Here is a 5995-nt window from a genome sequence, read left to right as displayed (position 1 = left end):
ACTACAGACTAGTGAGCTCAGTTATTTTCTCGCAGAAGCACATTCTTTATTAAAATCACTGATGCAGAAATAAAATAAAATAAAATAATGAAATGAAATAAAAGAAAGGGCTCAGAACCACTAGTTATTTTCTTTCTTTTTTTTCCAGCTCATATTTGCCTATCATGTTTAAAAATCACATGGAAGACTTTAAAGGTGAATTCTAAATACTTAACAAAATCCCATTTTCATTGAAAATCTATATACAGACAGATCTACTACCTCTCAATCTATTACCTCAAACTTCGTTACTCTCCTGAATCTCCTGCCTAATTTCCTCCTGTGTTTGAGTATGCTTTGAGACTGTTATATTTGTAGACATAGAAAATAAATGTATCTGTTTGCACTCAATGGTGGATACTTTCAATGTAGTAACTTTACTATAGCTATGTCCTTGAAGATAAACTCATAAAAATTAATTTAATTGGCAATAGAGAGGGAGGTTACTTGTTTGCATATTGGTTATACACATAAAGACACAGAAGTTTATTTTTTTATTCAAAATATTTTAACATTTACTTGTACATATTTGTGGGGCACAATGTATAAAATACATGCATATATGCACAGTGATTCACTTAGAGTAGATAGCATAGTTTTATACCCATTAGTCCACCACTTTTCCTCCCCCAAACCACATAACCATTATTCTACTCTCTACTTCTATGAGAACCATTTATTTTTTTAGATTCCACATATGAAAGATATCATGTGGTATTTGTCTTTTTGTGCCTGACTTCACTTAACATGATGATTTCCAATTCCATCCATGTTGCTGCAAGCGATAGTATAGCATTTTTAAAAATAGCTGAGTAGTATTCCATTATGTATACATACCACAGTTTTTCTATCCATTCATCCACTGAGGGACATTTAGGTTGCTTCCATCTCTTGGCAATTGTGAATAATGTTGCAGTGAACATGGGAGTGCAGGTGCCTTTTTGATATACTGGTTTCATTTCCTTTGGATATACTCAGTAGTGGGATAGCTGGGTCTTAGGGTAGATCCCTTTTTAGTTCTCTGAGGAACGTCCATACTCTTCCATAGTGGCTGTACCAATTTACATTCCCACTAACAATTTACATTCCCACTAACAATGTTTTTTCCCTCATCCTTGCCAGCATTTGTTATTTTTTTGTCTTGTTGATAATAGCCATTCTAACTAGGGGGAGATGATATCTCATTGTGGTTTTGATTTCCATTTCCCTGATGATGAGTGATTGTATTAGCCCATTTTGTATTGCTATAACAATACCTGAGACTGGGTAATTTATAAAGAACAAAGGTTTATTTGGCTTACAGTTTCTGAGGCAGGGAAGTCCAAATCCCATCTGGTGGTGGCAACAGTGACCCAGGGGTCTCATGTTGCAATATCGTGGAAGCAGAGAGAGAGAGACTCTCTCTTCTTTTAAAGCCCTCAGGACCATGCCCCTGACCACCATATTTAATCCATTCACTACTCCACCGTCCTACAATCTAATCACCTCTTCAAGGCTCCACCTTTCAGTGACCATAATAGGATCTCCCACCCTCTTAACAGTCTCCATGGGGGATAAGTTTCTAATACATAAAACTTGGAGGACACAATTCAAGCTTCAGGGTGTTTTGGGGGGACATAAGTCAATCCACTACAGTGATGTTGAGCATTTTCTCATGTGCCTGTTGACCATTTGTATAAGACACAGAGTTTTTGAGATAGTTTTCAGCTTTGTTCTATTTGGTAGTCTAAAAATAAGTTGATGGCTAAAATCACATGTATCTACGTGCATAAATAGCTGACATAAAAGCGTCCCCAGTTTTGCTCGGGAGGCCTCTTATTATGATTTTGTTTTCTTTTTCATTGTGATTTTCAAAGATAAACACTGATTTTGTTAACATCTCCCAGAGGTATTATCTAATTGTGTTCCTCTTAAGTGACATTGAGGTACCTCCTAAGAGTTTCTGAGCCAAATTTATAAGGAGGATAAAATTAGTGGGAGGCAGTGTATGATAGTCTTAGAACCAGACGGACCTAGATTTAGATCCAGGCTCTGCCATTTTCTACCTGTGGGAGCTTGAGCAAGTTGCTCTACTCCCTGAGTATTAGTTCCCTCATCTCTAAACAGGGTCATTAATTGCTCTTATCTCCCTAGGGTTGTGTGATGATTATTCACCATCTTTGACTTTGACCACCATGTCTTTCCAGCTCAACCCCCCTAGTATCCTATCTTGGTCAGCTTTTACTTTGTAACAAACCACTTCCCAACTCAGTGGCTTAAAACAACAATGACATACACTCATGTGTCCAGGTCAGCTGGGGATTAGCTGATCTAGGCTGGGCTCAGCTGGGGCGGGTTCACTGTTGCAGCTCTGTGTCACATGTCACTCATCCTCTGGGATCACCATTGATGGCTGGCCCATAGTGTGGTAAACATGCAAGACTGCAGTCCACAAGTGCCTCTCCAGCTTTTGTTTGTATCATGTCCATTAATGTTTCATTGGCCAAAGCCAGTCCCATGGCTAAGCCCAAAGACAAAGGGTGAGGAAGGAAGTGTATTCTACCACAGAGTCGAGTGTGCATGTGTGTGTGAATATATCTGAACAATAATCTAACATAGACTTCCCCTTCCATCAGTTCTTCAACACTAGGAGAACCTTTAATCCATTGACATAACCACCTTTTCACTGTTCATCACTCTCCTTGTGCCTTTACTTCTCCTCTTGCTCTGTTTAGATTTTATATAGTTCATAATGATAATTACTCTAAAACCCAGCCTTGGTAAAACCTGCCTGTCACCTACTCAGTTCCTGCACTGGAGAAGACGATTGTGACTGGAGCAAAACACAGCCCTGCTGACTGGGTTCTCCTTAATTTGACCACAAGCCTCAAGTGGGCCCTCAGCACTGCCTGGAAATCTATTGTCTTCCATTCCTCAGGACACTCCCCCACTTGTATCTCCCTCCTCCACCCCTTAGCACCTCCTTATTGACCAATGATAGGACAACTTTCTTATCTTTTTCTGCACCAAATCCTCCAACTTGCCGGCATCAACATCCACGTGCTCTTCTTTCCTTCACATTGACGGATGAGCTCTGCTCACACTGAAGACCAGCCCCCTCACGTACACTGATCCCTCCTCTCCTTCCTGCTCAAGAATGATCCCTGTCCTGTCTTGCATCATCGGTTCCTCCTCTTTTGTGTCTTTCCTCCTAGCGTGCAAACCTGCTGTTATGTCTCATCAAATTCCTCTGTAGACCTTATACTCAGTCCTCTCCTTTGTTGTGCTCTTTTTATTCTGCTCCCCTTTATTGAAAAATATCTTAAGAGTTGCCTTTACTTGCTATCCCTACTATCTTCTGTCCTCTTTTAAACCTATTCTAATCTGGGTACCCTTGCCAAGGCCATCAGTGACTTCCATGCTGCTAAAATCCAGCAGTCTGATCCAACAATTCTGGTTCTAGATATATCCTTGAAAGAATTGAAAGCAGAGACTAACAGATATTTGTACACCGATGCTCATAGTAGTGTTATTCACAATAACCAGAAGGTGGAAGCCACCCAAGTGCAATGGACTGAATGTTTGTGTCCCCCCACATTTACATATTGGAAGCCTAATTCCCAGTGTGATGGTATTTGGGGGTGGACCTTTGGGAGGTGATTAGGTCATGCAACTGGAGCCTGCATGATGGGATTACTGTCCTTCTAAGAAGAGGAAGAGAACTAGTTTTTTTCTCTGATCTTTCTCATGTGAGGAGACAATGAGAAGTGGCCATCTGTAAACCAGGAAGTGGGCCCCAGCAGAAACTGGACTGCTGGCACCTTGATCTTGGACTTTTCAGCCTCCAGAACTGTGAGAAATAAATGTTTGTTGCTTAACTGACCTAGTCTATGGTAATTTATTATAACAGCCTGAACCGAGACACCAGTGGATGTATCAGTCCATCTATGGAAGAATGAATAAACAAAATGTGGTTTATCCATGCAATGGAATATTATTCAGCCATAAAAAGGAGTGAAATCTTGACACATGCTGCAACATTGATGAAGCTTTAAGACACCATGCTAAGTGAAATAAACCAGGCACAAGAGGAAACTACTGTACGATTCCACTTATATGTTGTATCTACTGTAGTAAAACTCATAGAGATAGTAGAAAAGTGGTTACCAGGGGCTGAGGGGAGGGAGGAAAGGAGAATTATTGTTTAATGGGTACAGAGATTCAGTTCAGGAAGAGTCAGTTATGGAGATGGGTGGTAGTGATGGTTGCACAACAATTTAAATGTTCTTAATGGTACTGAACTGTACACTTAAAAATGGGTAAAATGGAAAATTGTATGTATATTTTACCATGATAAAAAAAAATGCAATGGTCCATTCTCAGTCCTCATCTTATGTGGACTGTCAGTAGTCTTTGACACAGCTGATAATTCACACCTTCACTTTTTTTTTTAAACAGCCTATTAAGATATAGTTCACATACCATAAACAGTCCCTTGTATTTTTCTGTCCTTTAATGAAATGTGTTATGGAGCTATATGTTTAAGTAAAACTCCCACTTTAAAGAGTGAGGTAGGCTGACTGGTGATCTCCCAAAGGATATGTTCAGGTCCTAACCACTAGAACCTGTGAACGTGACCTTGTTTGGAAAAAAGGGGTTTTGCAGATGTCATTAAGTTAAGGATCTCACAAAGAGATCATCCTGATCATCCAGGTGAGCCCTAAATCCAGTGGTGAGTGACCTTCTAAGAGCTGAAAGTGGAAAGGAGGAACCAGGCAGGGCAGGCCAGGGAAGATGGAGGTAGAAATTAAGAGTTTTGCAGCCACAAACCAAAATGCCTGGAGCTACCAGAATCTAGAAGAGACAAGGGAGGATTTCCTCCTCTGATTCCTTGATTTCAGACTTTAGCCTCTAGAACTGTGAAAGGATAAATCTCCTTTGTTTTAAGCCACCAACTTCAGTAGTTTGTCAGGACAGCCCTAGGAAACTAAACAAAGAGGACACTGCTAGTTTAATGGTTTTGTAAAAGAAAACTTCTTGAGTAGTAAGAGGGATTATTTTTTTTTTGTTCTCTAACTTGCCCAATGCCCTGGGGACCAGGAGGGAGAAGAGCATTATCTCTAGGCTGTGTGTCACTCCTCAGTCCTGCCCACTTTTGCCCCACCTCAGTCCCCTGCTCTTCCCCCGAGCTTCTTGGCTCTGTTTAGCCTTCACTGCCAAGCTCTTTTACTGAAAGCTTCCAGTTCCCCTCCTATTAGCCAGTTTCCAATTTTCTGGACAATCTCTTCTTTCAGCCTGACTGTGGGCTTTGATCCAGTCCATTAACACAGTACTTGCCTCTTCAGATGGCCAGAGAGGGGTCCCAAAGGTAAAATGTAAAAGCATTCCGGATGAATAAAAAACAAATGAACAATACTGCAAGAACACAGCTGAATGGCAGCTGATGACCAGTAGGCTGTAGGAAGTGACAAGTGCTCTGGCCAAAGGTGCAGCTTTAACTCAGCTCCAGGAAATTAATGCCAAAAGAGACTGAGAAACTAGTGTTGTCAGCTCTGACGATTTGTTTGTTTATTTATTTATTTATTTTTTTGGCACCTGACCAGTAGGGATGAACCATTGACCTTGGTGTTATTGGAGATCTGACTTTTTAAAAGAAGCTACGAATCTGGATTTTTATGTAAATCTCCTGATTTCTAAATAAGACAATTAATTCACGGTAAGACAATTAATTCTCAAAACAATAAGCAGAAAAGGAAAAAGTACTGTGTGCAGCAAACAAAGACACATCTGTAGGCTACGTTTGCCCATGAGCCCCTTTTGTGATGGGAATCTCCATTTTATGATATTAAAGGTGATAAGTAGGATCGCTCCAGATATATCTTGCATCTTTTGGGCTCTTTAAAAACTTCCAACTCCGGGCCGGCCCGGTGGCGCACTGGATAAGTGCGCTGCTTGGGAAGCATGGCGGCGCTCCCGC

The sequence above is a fragment of the Galeopterus variegatus genome, unplaced genomic scaffold (genome assembly GCF_000696425.1).
Source record: "Galeopterus variegatus unplaced genomic scaffold, G_variegatus-3.0.2 Scaffold13066, whole genome shotgun sequence".
In the NCBI taxonomy this organism is placed as follows: Eukaryota; Metazoa; Chordata; class Mammalia; order Dermoptera; family Cynocephalidae; genus Galeopterus; species Galeopterus variegatus.
The sequence above is the reverse complement of the archived record's forward strand: the minus strand, read 5'-3'. Positions refer to the sequence as shown.